The sequence below is a fragment of the Leucopleurus acutus genome (genome assembly GCF_964270905.1).
Source record: "Leucopleurus acutus genome assembly, chromosome: 5".
In the NCBI taxonomy this organism is placed as follows: Eukaryota; Metazoa; Chordata; class Mammalia; order Artiodactyla; family Delphinidae; genus Leucopleurus; species Leucopleurus acutus.
In genome coordinates, this window is record NC_139147.1 from 41381397 (window position 1) to 41397345 (window position 15949).

The window sequence follows — 15949 nt, forward strand, 5'->3', positions numbered from 1 at the left end:
TCTCATAGCTCAGATGTAGATGTTTTCTATTAGGAGGTACACACATTGTGAAGCAGTGTATTATTTTGCATTACATCTGTCATTACATTAGAAAACCATTTGGCAGGTTTAGTCATGCCTATAATACTCCCATTCATCTCTTAGTGCTTATGTGGTACCAACATACTGCCTTGCTTAGTGATTATATTTTTACTCCTTATTTCCCTTCAAAGACTCTGGGGTAATGGAGGGCAGGTGTTTTGCATTATTACTATTTATTTTATGCAGTTATTAGGTAGTAAATATTTGTGATTGAGACTAATCTTTTTTATTTTCTCAGTATTACCAGGTACCTACCATTGAAACAATTATCACATCAGTAATTTTTACACTTTTATTTGCGATTTTTGATGGGTGTCTGTTTCCAAAATATTCGTATCTGAGAGCAGAACTTAGTGTCTTTGCTCAGTGCTGTGTCTCTTGTGGCTACATAGTGCTCAGCCCATAGTAGTTGCTAGAGAAATATTTATTGAATAAATTAATAATTTGAATGAATAACTATATTCCAATATCTAAGTTTTCATAACTTTCTGTCTATAAAGAAATGGCATAAAATGTCTCAGTGTATTTATAGAGCAGTTTTAGCATTTAGGGGTTCTGGTATTAAATTAAATGCTAAGCTGCTATGAAAAAGAGATCTGAAAACAGTGACTTAATAAGACAAAAGTTTCTCTTTCACCCATCAATATGGACATGAGTGTTCTGAGGTTACTAGGCTTGCTCTTGTCTACAGTGTTATGTAGGGACTGGATCTTATTAATAGCTCCAAATGATAACCTTTTAAAAATATGAGACATTAGACATTCATTCAAATGGTTCTTTAAATATGCTATTGGCCAGTGTGAATAAGTGTTTTACAGGTATTGGCTTCTCTCAAAATTTTTACTTAACTTTTGTTCCAAACTTCTTTATCAAGTGTTAAAAGCTGCATTACATATGTCTGCACATATATATCTTCTACATGAGACAATCTCTCCTTGATCTACAAAAGTAGATGAACTATGAATAGTATGATTACACTTAAGCTGTATATACACATATGTGTATGACTTGGTACACAAAAGACACATTTGAGCAATATGTTTACAGTGACATCTTTGGGGATTTATAGGAGACAGTGTCTGTACAGTATAGATTGCTGTAAAGTATGAATTTAAATAACTTTTTATGACTTTTGTAATCAGAAAAAATATGTTTTAAAGAGGATAAAATTTTGAAGAAATAGTTCTTTATGATGATGCATATTTTAACCATTTGTGACAGAGCAAAGGAATTATGGCAAAACACTAAAAACACCAAAGTTTTTTTACATTAAAAATTTTATCTAGGGCTTCCCTGGTGGCGCAGTGGTTGAGAATCCACCTGCCGATGCAGGGGACACGGGTTCGTGCCCCAGTCTGGGAAGATCCCACATGCCGCGGAGTGACTAGGCCCGTGAGCCATGGCCGCTGAGCCTGCGCGTCCGGTGCCTGTGCTCCGCAACGGGAGAGGTCACAACAGTGAGAGGCCCACGTACCGCAAAAAAAAAAAAAAAAAAAATTTATCTTCACAAAGTAATTTAAAAAATATGAAAATAGTAGCTAAGCCCTTAATTTTCGGGAGACCAGGATGTAATTAATATTTTCAAAGATAATAAGGTAAAATATATTAACTTTAAATGTTGGAATCTCAAAGAATATTTACCATAAATATGAAATCTATTTTGGAACTACTATTTGAAAGGAATGAACCATTAAATAAAACTATAACCAAACATGTGCCAATTTTCTACAAGTTTTATATACAAATTATTCCTAAATTTAATCTGAAAAGGACTATGCAAAGTTTAATTTCATCTATAAGAGAATCAGTTTAATTGGGTTTGGCCATTTATTCAGTATAACTTTTAGAATAATATTCTATACAATTCCAAAATAGTGCATACTTATTTGGCTCAACTAATCATAGCAGTCAGCACAATAGCTTGCCTTTCCTAAAACATTTCTTGAAAACTTTTCAAGTAAGTGACATGGAGAGAGAGCAAGAGAACGAGAGAAAGAGAAAGGGGACTGGCAATAAGGATATTGAACAAAAATTAGTAATGAAACTGATAGAGCCTAAATAAATCAGTAGTATTTAAAAAATATTTGCTACCTCACCTGAAAGACACATTATGCTTTATGAATTTAGTTCAATCAATGAGCACTTCAGTTGAAGTTTTATATTTTACATTTCAAATTTCAACTCATAAGACTTAAATCTTACTTTCAGAGTCTAACCTAGGTGAAATCCTGAGACCTTTGCTGGAATGACATTTAAAAAATGTACGTGTTCGCTTCTGAATAATACCACAAGGATTCAATGAGTATCTCATTTACAAAATGTAAAACTAATTTTTTTCACAATATTTATTTTAATCCTTATGGCTAACTTGTGAGGGAAGCTATGTCCATTTTAAAGATGAGGAAACCAGTCCAAAGCCCTGCTGCCAGAGTGTACCTGGAATTTGAACCCAGACAGCAGTCTGGCTCTGTAGTCCAGTCACTAAACTACTACATTATAAAGTTGCTACAGACTTGAGTTGTTTGTAATATACTGGAATCTCCTCTCTGAGCCTGCCCCCTCCTCCCTGTTTTAGTAATGGTGTGTCTGTAATGTGGCTATTTGCTTAGTGTAGATCCTAAAGAGTCTCCCTTGTGCACCTTCTTAATCCCACTACCTTTTCCCCTACAAATTATTCAATCTTGTGAAATTCATATTTATCACTTATATTTCCTCATAGGTTAATGACCCAAATATGCATAGCTAATTGCATAAATTTAGTTCACCCCTTTTTATTATTTACTTTGTGGAGTCTCCATTATTCTACAGATCCTCATCTATTTCTTTCTTTTCCTTACAGTTAATTTGTTGAAGAACCCAGGCTATTTGATGATTGCATACTTCTGCCCCTCTGTATTTCCTGCAAATGGATCCAGAATTAAAGCCACTTAGATTTGATCACTTTAGCAACTCTAGATGATGTTGTGTTCTTTCATCGAGAGGCGTTTTGTATCTGGTTGTCTCACTTTTTATGATGTTAGCATCTGTTGCTGCTTAGTGCCTAGATCCATGTATTTAGATTGAGCTGAAAAAATGATGATATTTTAAGTTTATCATTTCCTTTCAATTATTAGTTGGAATTCTTCTAAAAAGAGATTTTTTCCTCCTTCCAATAGTTTTTTATCCTGAGGTACAGTTCGTCTAGTAGAGACAACACAAATATTTTCCCTTAACTTATGAGTTCGCAAGATAATAAAATTGTTCACCTCAAAAGTAAGATTTTTTTTCCTACAATATCATGGAGAAACGATTGATTTAAACATAGTTTTGATCAGTTTTCTACTCATATCTTTCTGGTGTACTTTTATTTTCTGCAGGTATACTATTTTGCTATTTACTCTCTTTTTCCTTATAATAACTTTTTATGGGGTTTGGGCCATAACGCTTTCCTATTGCTCACTCTTATGTGAAATCAGGTTTTCTGAATATTTAAAAGGAGTTTAGTTCAGGGTAGCTTTTATTGCCTAAAAGAGGTGCTCCCTGTTGTTTTTATGCAGTTTTCAAAAATACGATGATTTGATTTCTGAGTTTTTCCTGCTTTGGTCTGCTCCCTTACTTTCCTCTTGAAAGTCTCTTTTCTTTGTTGTTTTTTTTTAAATAATAATATTTTATTTTATTTTTTAATTAATTAATTTACGTGTTTATTTTTGGCTGTGTTGGGTCTTCATTGCTGTGTGCGGGCTTTCTCTAGTTGCGGCAAGTGGGGGCCACTCTTCGTTGCGGTGTGCGGGCTTCTCATTGCAGTGGCTTCTCTTGTTGCGGAGCACGGGCTCTACATGGGCGGGCTTCAGTAGTTGTGGCTCGCAGGCTCGGTAGTTGTGGCTCGCAGGCTCTAGAGCACAGGCTCAGTAGTTGTGGCGCACAGGCTTAGTTGCTCCGTGGCATGTGGGATCTTCCCGGACCAGGGCTCGAACCCATGTCCTCTGCATTGGCAGGCAGATTCTTAACCACTGTGCCACCAGAGAAGTCAGAAAGTCTCTTTCTTTCCTTCTATATTCTCTGTTCTACTTTTTAAAAATTTTATTTTCATGAATTTTTTCTCAATGTGGAATCATGTTCTGGAAGGAAATTTTTGCGGGTCTATTTCAAAAGTTGAGAGTTAATAGACTGCTCCAGCCTTTTTAGAGCTAACTAGAACCCTAGTACACACCTGATAATGAATTGCTCAATGTGCCTTTCATTTTCAACTACTGCTCCAAAATTGACACACTGTGCCTTTATGTTGGCTCTTAGGTACTAATATTAATCCTTATTTCTTTGAAAATATTTATTTCTCATACATTATTGCTCTGTCTCTAGCATTCACTTTTTAATATATAAGACAGATTATTTTCTTTCTGTAAATGATACCCAGATGTCTCAATATCTTTTCTTCACAATATGTCACAAATATCAGCAAATATTCCATTCTGTATTTTATATCCATGACTTAAAAAACATCTTGTTTTATCATTCTTTTGCTGTTAATATAATCTCTAAGCAGAAATTCTAGGTACATCCAGAGAAGGGGTGTGAACAGTCTTTATTACATGAACATCCTAAATTTCAATAGTGGGCTTGATAATTATTTGCTGTATAAACATTTGAAATGGATTTGCTGTCTATATATTTATACCATACTGGCAATTCACTTCAGTAATTTCCATCATTTGAATGACCTATTCAAGTTACAGAACACAGATAATTAAATGACAAAACCATATAGCATTCGGTTTAAAATCGAATATTCCGTAAAATATAACTTCGGGTAACAAATTAACTCATTTCTTCTACAGTGTATACCTAATGCACCAAGCAATAAGTTCAAGATTAATACCTTTTACCTTGGCAACTCTTCTTTCTTAAATTTCAGTTGTAGGTGGTCTGCTTCCATGTATAATGTAGAAAAGAAAAGAGCATTGCTACCAATCTAACAACAAGAAAAAATGAAGAAACTATAAGACCATAACTTTTCATAACCCATCAGAGACAGGATGCAGAGTAAATAAGCAGTCTGAAATCTAAGGAAAGACAAACTTCTCCAAGAGGAGATGGGGAGTGAGCTTTGGCTCACCTTTGATAGAATTTAAGAAAGAGATTCTGGCTGTCATATAGGAATGTAAGAATACCGGTAAAATTTTTAGGTAAGTGTTCAAGGCTGAACGGAAAAGACTGCTACAGTATAGAAACCTTAGGAAAAATAGACACAGGGAATTTTAAATAACTCTAAGAATAATTGAGTGTCTAATGCAAAAATGGTAGCAATGTGGGTTTACAGAGTATGTGAAAGTAAAATGCATGACTGCAATAGTATAAAATTTGACAGAAAGGAATTAGAAATACATTGTGTGTTCCTTCATTTTATAACTGATATGATTTAATATTATTTGAAGTTAGACTGTAATGAAAGATAAATATTGTAAACACAAGGGAAAATAAAATAATAGTTATAGAAATTGGCTGTTATTAGAGATAGCATGAAATCATAAAATAAATTTAATCACATATAAGTGAACAAAAGGAACAAAGGAGAAAGTGAACCAAGTAGAAAACAAAGTTTAGGATTGTAGATATAAATCTAGTCATATCAAAAATCGCATTAAATTTAAACAGTGTAAACACAACAATTAAGAGATGAAGATTGCCAGAATGGATTTAAAAAAAGGCAATTAACCCCTTATTAGTCATATCACAGCTAGCACAACTCCACATCAAGAAAACCAAATAACCCAGTTAAAAAATGGGCAGAAGAACTGAATAGACATTTCTCCAAACAGGAAATGCAGATGCCCAACAGGCACATGAAAAGATGCTCAACACTTCTAATCATCAGGGAAATGCAAATCAAAACAATGATATATCACCCCATACCTGTCAGAATGGCTGTCATCAAAAAGAACTCAAATAACAAACATTGGCAAGGATGTTGAGAAAAGGGGACCCTTATACACTGTTGGTGGGAATGTAAATTGGTACTGTGGAAAACAGTATGGAGATTTTTAAAAACACTAAAGATAGAACCACCATATGATCCAGCAGTTCCACTTCTGGGTATATATCTGAGAAAAAACAAAAACACTAATTCGAAAATATACATGCACCCCATTGTTCATAGCAACATTATTTACAACTGCCAAGATATGGAAGCAACATAATTGCCCATGAACAAATAAAGAAGATGTGGTATACATATCTATATACATAGATAGATATATAGATATATATAGATACATATACATGTACACACACGCACACACACACTTACAATGGAATACTACTCAGCCATAAAAAAGAATGAAATTTTGCCCTTTGCAGCAACATGGATGGACTTGGAGGGTATTATGCTAAGAGAAATAAATTTGACAAAGAAAGAAAAATACTTTATGATACTACTTATATGTTGAATCTAAAGAATACAAGAAACTAGTCAATATAACAAAAAAGAAGCAGACTCACAGATATAGACAACAAACTACTGCTTACCAGTGAGGAAAGGGAAGGGGAGAGGGGCAAGAAAGGAGTACGGGATTAAGAGGTACAAACTATTAAGAGGTACAAGCTACAAAGATTATTGTACAATATAGCCAATATTTTATAATAACTACAAAGGGAGTATAAACTTTAAAAATTGTGAATCATATATTGTATACATGTAACATATAATATTGTAAAGCAACTATACTTCAATAGAAGAAGGCAGGCCCAACTATATGCTGCCCACAAAAAAAGCAGCTTACATCAGTTTATCAGTGACTCCCTTAAGATTTATTAAACACTTAAAACTTCGGAAAAAGTAAAAAAAACTAGAAAGTATGACAGTAGTATATCAGTTTTAGTATGATTATTATGATATTCAGTCTGATATTAAAGTCCAATATCACCAGTTATCACTGATTTCTCAGTTACTCATTCCCCACATTATCTGGCCTATATCCGCTGATATTCAAACTCTTTATTTTCATTTTACAAAGCATAACTTCCATGAAATGTCTTTTCATTTCTTTACTCACTCACAAACCTGTTGAATTCTTAATGTGATTTGGACATTATGCTATAAGTAGAATAGCTTAGTTCCTCTTCTCACTTAATAGAAAGTTTTCATTGAATTTTTTTTTTAACATCTTTATTGGGGTATAATTACTTTACAATGGTGTGTTAGTTTGAATTTCATATTCTAGCTTAAAACCTATCTCTTTACTTCAAGTTCTTAGTAACTATTTTTTTTTTTATTTCCTGTTTGAAAATGCTTATTTTTAGATGTCTTAACTTTGTTGAGTGTTGATGTTTGCCTCTTTGGTTTGATTGCAAACACCTGGTGGATGAAATTGGGTTTTATAGGTTTCTTTTTTAAACGTTTTTTCAAAGTTTTAACTGTTTAATATACAACTTAAGTTTTAAGAGAGTCACTGATAAGTTAGTGTAATTTTTTAGTCTAAGAAATCAATGACTACATTTTAGGCAATATTTCTGTGGAACATCTATTCATCCATCATGCTTATCTTTCTCTTGGTATTGAAAACTGTAAATGTTTTTCTACTATTAGCACACATACCTGTACAGTATCCCTCATGAGTTTCCTTTGCTACAGCCTTTTCCCCAAATCTGTCATTATGCTCGTATTGTGCATTTTAATGCATAATGGAAAACCTGCATGCATTGTGAACAGTGGCATAATGTATTCTTCAGGATGATAAGTTATGTTTCATGTAATGTCAGTTCCTCTTTCTGAATCTACTCTGTTCTCAGTAGATGTGTTTCAAATTAATAGAGCATTAGTCCCTAATCAAGGAAGTATTTAGGAATACATTTTTAATTAAAGTGAACTATGGGGAGGAATAAATAGTATTAGACTTTTTTGTGTTAATTTGACATAATGCATTACTCATGAACCTTTGTGCATTATTAAAGATTAGATCATTGGTATTTCTGTAAACCCAATATAAAAATTAAGGCAAATGGAAAGAAGCAGATTTAGTAGAACATTTTTTAAAAAGCTTAAACTGACAGAGGCTGTGATATAAACCAAATCATAGAGTATATACTTTTAAGGACCAAAAGCAATTATATAATCAAGCCATCTACTTGCTTAGAAACAAAGAACACTACAAGACAGATGCATCACCTGTTTTTAATTACAGAGACTACGTGATCTCCCTTTGTAGCTTTATCATCTTTGCCATTAGGAAGTTCTTTCACAAGACAGCTTCAATGAACAATAACGTCCAACTTTTTGTTTGTTGGTTGTTAAACTATTTCATTTTATTTGTAGAACTCCAATAAATGCATTTTCATTTTAGGCATGAAATAGTAAAATCCCAAGTTCTAGCCCCAAGGATTTCATAGTAAATATTTACACATTAGCTAAAGTTCAGAATATAAGAAAAAGAAACAGCAGACTCAAACCTGTAAGATACTATCTGTGAAAAGACACAATCTTGTAATCTTGCAAGATATGTGAATTAATAGTAGAAATATTTTTCTGTAATTGCAGTCTGTGGTCTTTTCATCTTATCAAGATTATAAAAATAAACTGTACAATTATTGGGAAAATATTATTGGGATTGAGATTGTTCCCTTGACACTGACCTTATTAGAAGACAAAACTATGTAAAATTTGTAAGCCACATACTCTAGGGCATGAGTGATAACTTCCTTAGAAATTATTTCCAGGGTGTATACAGGGTTACTTACAACATGACATGGTGCTCAGCAATTGGAAATTCACTTTCAAAAAGTGACTCCTTCCCCCAAAGAAGTAAAACCTCTCTCCTCTATGTAGCAACCCACAGATGGTCTTTGAATGAGGTTCAGATCCAGAAGTCAAAAAGGGAAGAAATACTACTATCCCAGAAGGAAAACATACCAGCATGCTCCATTTATATAGTCAGAGAATCAAAACCAGGATTAATAAGCAAAGAGTAAGAACTACCAGTAGTAAGTTCTATAGGACTTGAAGCAAAAATGGGAGATCTTGGCACAGACAAGTCAGAAGAGGCTACAACTGGAAATAAATTACTTTCTGATTCACACGGAGTAAGGATTATCACCAAGGCTTTGTGATGAGGATACAAAGATGGATGACAAAAATCTATTACATATCTTCTATAATTTCATTTTGTTCAAGTAAATATATGCTAGTTATAGTTTTCATTACAGAATTTGGGTCCTGGAAGGTTTTATAAAGTTTTTTGATATATTCATAAATAGCTAAAGAATTATCTCTGTATTGTCTTATATAGCTGATGGACGGGGCAAATATCACAATAAATATTTTGGTTGTATAAAAATAAAGTTAGAGAAACAACACCTCATGCCTATTTTGATTTAAAGACACATTTGTTTTTCTGTCTGGTGTGAGAGCTTTCCTCAAATGACCTCAAACAGGATTGTGGTTCAGATTCAGAGGAGCTGAAAAAACTTTCAGTAATGTCAATTAATAGTTGTGTGTACTTAAGCAAATAGTTCTCTCTCTTCAAACTTCACATGGCTCAGCCATAAAATGGCAACAATAGTTACTCAAAGGAATTTTGTGATGCTAAAAGGACACAATGGACATTATTACAACTAGATCAATGCCTATCACATATCAACTATTCAAATAGATGAGTAAGAAAAATTGTGCATAATAGACGGCCCTCTGATTCTACTGCTATCTTTCACAATTTTCTTCCTAGCACTCATTGTTGTCATTTATATCTACTTGAGTAATTTTTGTTTGTGTGAATGAATAATCACTCCTTAGGCTTGTGCTGAAGGCGTGATCAACAGAAACAACTTCCTTGAATACTAGCCAAGGAAAACCCTTTGAGGCTTTATTACAACAAGAAGCAAATGCCTCTAGAGCTTTATGCTCAGAAGCTGCCATGTTAATTTGGAAAACCAAAACAAACTATTGTGTACTACTGGATGGTTAAACAGACAAGAGTTATAAGTGCAAAAGTGCTTCCACTTACCAAATTTGGAGAGAAGTTGCTGTGGTTTATAAGGAACTTGGAATTTTATCTATGACTCCATTTCACCATTGAAAACCAGAATGCCACCTAGGGATTTAGTGTTTATCTCTGTGCTCTGCAAGAAAAAGCCCACAATGAGTATAGATCAATCATTCCTTAAAATCTAAAGGCTCAAAGAGGAAAGATACATGTGCAAAAAATACATATTATTTTGGAAACCATCTCAAAATAATAAATAGGTTAAGACAGTATATAGTATATGAACTTATCTTGAAAGTAGCCATTTTCTGCTTTATTTGTACCCAAATATTGCTCTGGATCCTGGTAACAAGCAAAACCACACTATAAACTCCTCACCCTCCACCAAAGATCTCTGCTGTTAAGCCTTTGCTGGAATATGATATTGGGCCACTTTACTTGGCATGGATTAGTGGTTTCAGTTTAAGCAGCCTTGTTTATATAAGAAACAAAAGATACAAGAATTAAACTGAGCATGTGTCAGTATATATCTCATTGTGTTTCTTTTCTTGTACATTTATTTTTTATATATTTATATATTTATTGTACTAAATGTAGAAAATATTTAATTGTATATTAAATAACATATTTTAAAATTAATATATTTAACAATATCAAATATTTGATATATTTAATATATATTTCTATACTTTCAGGTTTTTTTTCTTTTCAGCCCTGTCAGGTATAAGAGAATTCAGAACGTTTGAAAGCATTTTATTTATGCTAATGTATTGAAAAATGTAGAAAAGGAATAAAATGGGACTCAGGTTTTTTATAGTCAAATATTTAAGTATCAGCCTAACCACTGCAAGGAAATTAGAGAAAATACATTTAGAATTTTTAAATATTTTATTAAGCTACTCTCAGTATTTTGTTTACATAGATATTTAACTGATAATATACCCAAAAGTCTACTAAAATTCAGTGACAAAAATATTTCAAAATATGTATGCATGTGATCTGATTTGGGTCAATGTTGAGGATGAGCTTAGGTGATGACTTGATTGGGTTAAGGTAGCTATCACCTTAGTTTACCATCAAACCTGCGACAAGCTGTGCAGAGGACAAACGCAAGGTCAAGAATACAGTGAGCCGCATCACTCATGCCTCCTTGTTCATCCTGGGGATGCACCAGTAATTCTAGGGGCTCAGGGCTGTGACTGTTGTGAGGAATCTCAAACCAGGAGTTCACCTTACTGCAACAGAGGGAAATTCTTGTGTGCCAAAGTTACATACAGCCACCTTTCATTCCTCATGTGGAGACCTGCCATACTGTGGGCTCTGGTGCAGCTGGCCTGGCCATAGCTTATCAGGAGGTAAGAGCAAGCAGGATGCTATCTCCTTACCAAATACCATATTTTCCTAGATTACTCTCTCCTAACAAATGTGTCCCCACCTTCCCCTTGGAGATATTGAAAAATTCTATATAGAGTTTAAAAAAAAAACTTTATTTTTTACCCTTATAATACAATGTATATGAATCATTATTAGGATAAGCTGCCACTAAAACATTTTCTTTAATAGAAAGATACTGTAGATAGTAAAACATTCTAAAATATATTCCTCAGCAGATTAGCCTCTCAAAGTTATTTAAAAGGTGGGAATATTAAGAAAATACAAATACTGCTACATGTCCTAGCTATAAAACTCAGTCAAGACTTCTGGCTTCTTCGTTAGCAAGCTAAAAACATTGCTCTCATCCTTATAACAACAAAGGTCTGAGGATGCAGGGCAACCAAATAACTCCAAATCCATGAAAATAGTCTCTCCACAGAGTAAAGAAGGGAGGACTTGCCTACCGGGGCAGCTTCTTCCAGGTACCATACAAGCCGGTAAGAAGAATTCAGCTACAATTTTAACAAGTTGCTAAAGTCTGAGTTTGGACTAGCATGAGAATCTAGAACCCTTAAGAGCTAAACCATATAATTCACAAGGTGAATTACTACCACTCAGGGCTCTTCTCCATGGACATCACCAGGTGCTCATAAGAAACATTTGGACAACACAAGAGACCTGAGAAAGCGTCCCTCATGGTACTGGCATCCCTCCTGGGGACCGGAACAGAAGCTGTTGCATAAAGCCCTACCTCAATCCATCTACCCTTCTCCCCTTGGAAACAAGAGCCCCACCATGCTGGTGGAAAGGCAGCCAACCCTGTCATCTTGTGGCTCTGGTAAAAGACCATTGCAGCTGGGAGGAGGGAACAGAAAAGCATCCTCTCAAGGGGGGCAAGGGTTATAGATACACCCTGGGCCTAGACAATTAAAGGCTGGGAAAGGAAAAATCACTGAGAATTCTTCATTCCTGAAACCCAGACACTATGTAGCTGCTTAAGACTGAGGTCAAAGCAGATCAACAGGGAATTTCCTCTCCCCTGCACCCCACTGTGAGGCCAATAAGCAGTGAATAGCAAGTAAACACAGTCTAATTTGAGGAGAGGGACAAGAGAGAGGAGGCACAGCGCCAAGTAAGGATATGCCGCTGAGTGTGCAGCAGACACTGACAAAATCCTCTGGCAACACAGTGCTCATCCAAAATACAACTTAAAGAGAAACCTGAAGCCTGTGGTACACTGAAGGCAAACATAATAATAATACAATCTGAACTCAGTTTAATTCCTGACTAGATTAACACAAACTCCACACGAAAGGCCTGGCAGAAGAATATGCATGCACAGGCATAAAGTTATTTACTTCAGTGTCTACTGTTTTACAAAAAAAAATGTGGGTGAATCTCCAATGCTAAGTGAAAGAATCTAGATGTAAAAGGCCAGATAATGAATGAGTCCATTCATATCATTTCTGGAAAAGGCAAAATTAGAGGGAAAGAGAGTAGGTCAATAGTTGCTAATGCTTCGAGTTGGGGGAGGGGTTAACTCCAAAGGGATATGGGATAATTTGTTCTATACCTTATTATATTGTTTGTTTCACAGCTGTATATATTTGTCAAAATTTGCAGATTTGTATGCTAAAATGGTGAATTTTACTGTTTGACAATTATACACTAAATGAATAAAAATGAATTAATCATGATACATTGCAGATTTAAGAACACATTTTTTGTTTTAAAAAATGGAAATATTATAGTAAACGTACATGTACTTTTCAGATAGATCTTGGTTTCAAAATGTTAATAAATGGGGTATAATAGGTACATCTTAGAAATGATATACTGAAACTGCTTCCATCTGGAGAATCATAAAGCACATTAGTGTGTTAAAGACTCTGATTACTCTGAATAAAGAAAAATCTAGAGAATCTTTTTGTGAATATACACTTCTTAAGGCAATACCCTTCTGTGAAACACACACTAAGAAAAGATGACTTACAAGTTCTAGAACTTTGAAGAATTTATTGCTATATATTAGCTAAGAAGCATTTTTCAAGAAGCCATTTTAGAGAAGTACAATTTATATAAATTGTCACTAAAGAGAAACAATATAGGCCCCCCTCCTCCAGTGGGTAGTTTAGTTAATTGACCAGTAGAAAGTTATTTTCCCATTAATACTATGATAACTATGTGAAAATTGCTCCTCTCCCCACAAAAAAAAAAAAAAAAAAAAACCCATGTAGCCGTATCTTAGGAACTTGCGCTAATGAAAGATCAAGTTGGAAATCACCCATGAACAATATCAGGCAGAGTTGGTTATGCAAATTGTGGGATCCATTGCAAAATGAAAATGAGGGGGCCACTGTCTAAAAAGCAGGTGAAAAAAAGTGTCATTTGAAATACTAAAGTATAAAACTTATTTCTTTTTTTCCTCTCTCTTGTCATGGTATTTTTTATTTGCTAGTTAATGTCCTCTCCTACTGCACTGGATACTCTCCTGGTGAGTGCAAACCCTCATACATCTCCCTGGGCTCGAACTCATGACCCAACCTGTGTGTGTTCATGTAGTAAGGGAATCGGTTCCCCTCCCCATGGCCGGCCACCCCAATCCATAGAGGCTGGGCAACCCTCAAGGGGTTGCAACCTTCAAGCCAGGACTCTTTGTTACCTGGTTTGGAAATGGGCGAGAGTCACCTGCCTACTGTACCATGGTGCTGCTAACCTTGGGTGGAGATGGCCACGCCATGCCCACTAGGGAGAGCTCACACCCAACGTACACGGTAGCCTCCTGCCTTGTTAAGCACAGATTCCTGTGCTCATTCATGAAGATTCTGGTTAGCTAAGGCTTTCTTGAGTCCCAGAAATCTACATGTTGAAGGAGTTCTACAAATGATTTTGATATGCAACCACATTTGGGAGTAAGATATTACTCCTGAATTTGAGGTCTAGAGGCGAGTACAGGGGCTAGTTTGGAGAAGGTCTGATTTTTCACATTACATTAAATTGGCATCTGAGATGAGGGTATTTTCTGCTTCTTTATTTGGAAGCAGAATTCAGCCGAGATCAGCCATTAAAAAATATAAAAAACTTAACATCTTGCTTTTTATGAGACTAAGAATTGAAAGGAGGAAGTAAGGGGAAAAATTCAGGATTTGTTGTCACAAGTGTACCTTAAAGTCACATAAAAGCTCCTTAAAAACAAAGTAACCTCACAAGAGAGAAATTGCCAACATTTTCTATATAATGTGCAAGAAGCAGATGGGTCTGTTTACTTGAACTGTTCAAAATAAATTTACATATTATTATATCTATATGAAACCAGATTATTTCCAAAGTAACCAAAGTAAAACGTTGAAAATTTTCACACAATCTTGTTCTAATTATTTCAGTAGCATTATCTGTAGATAATTAAACAGTTTCATAATTCAAAAAAGAAAAACAAAGCCTTTAAAATGTTCAAATATTTTTGGCAAAGAAAACAATTTCTTAAGTTTTCTAATTTGTTTGAAGATAATTAAAATTGTGACAACCTATTGAAGTAGTGCCAAGTAACTTGTTTACACATATAAGTAACAAAGTTTTTTCCCGGTATCTACTCCAACTCTTCTTTCACATGGCTCTCAGGGGCATGCATCTAAGCAAAAGTATGGTCTTGTTACCACCTTACTGTAAATACTTCAATGGCCTCCTAATCTTTTCAACAAAATTGTCAATTGTTTAGCATGGCATAAAGGGACTTTAAAATTTGGCTGTTTTATTTCCCACTTAACTCCTTCATCAGTTTGAAAAAATTAATAAACAGAAACTTCAACTAAATAGAGTCAGGAGACCAGAAGGAGGAACTCTCAAGTCCTGCTACCATAGCTGAGCTCAGCAAGAAAAAGAAAGACTCCTCTTCTTTCCTGGCAAGGACTGAGCCAATGAAAAGCCATGAACTCCTTATTTACTATAGCCCTCCAAACTTCCTTTTCCTCTCTGGAAAAGCCTTCTTCCCTTGCTGTGAGGGGACTTGCACGTGGCTCACCACAGTTGCAGACCCCAAACTGCAATTCTCTCCTGATCCTAAATAAAATCAACTTTGCTGAAGAAATATCTAGCAGTCTTTTAGTCAACTTTTTTAGGTCAGCAAGTTCTTTATACTTTCCAGACTTTCTGGACTGCTTGCTTTCACATAAGTTGTTTTTTTGTTTTTTGGGGTTTTTTTGACTTCACTACTAGATAAATGCTTATTTATTCTTTGAGGATGTGCTCAAATGCTCCTTCTTTGAGAGAGCCTTCTCTGGCCTGTTGTAGACATCATTAGATGCTTCGTCAAAAGAGGAGAAAAAAATGAGAGAGTGAAAAGGGACAATAGTAGTGGAATAAGAAAAAGAACCTAGTACAGGTGTGTGGAACATTCCTTATAATCCTAGCTTTGTGATTATCTTTCCTGTGACCTTCAATATGTCACTCTTCCTCTCTGTCTTGTTTATGTCATTGATTAAATGAGAAAGATGAACCAGATGACCTGTAAATTACAGCCATCTGCTTCTATGCAGTTAAGAGTGAAG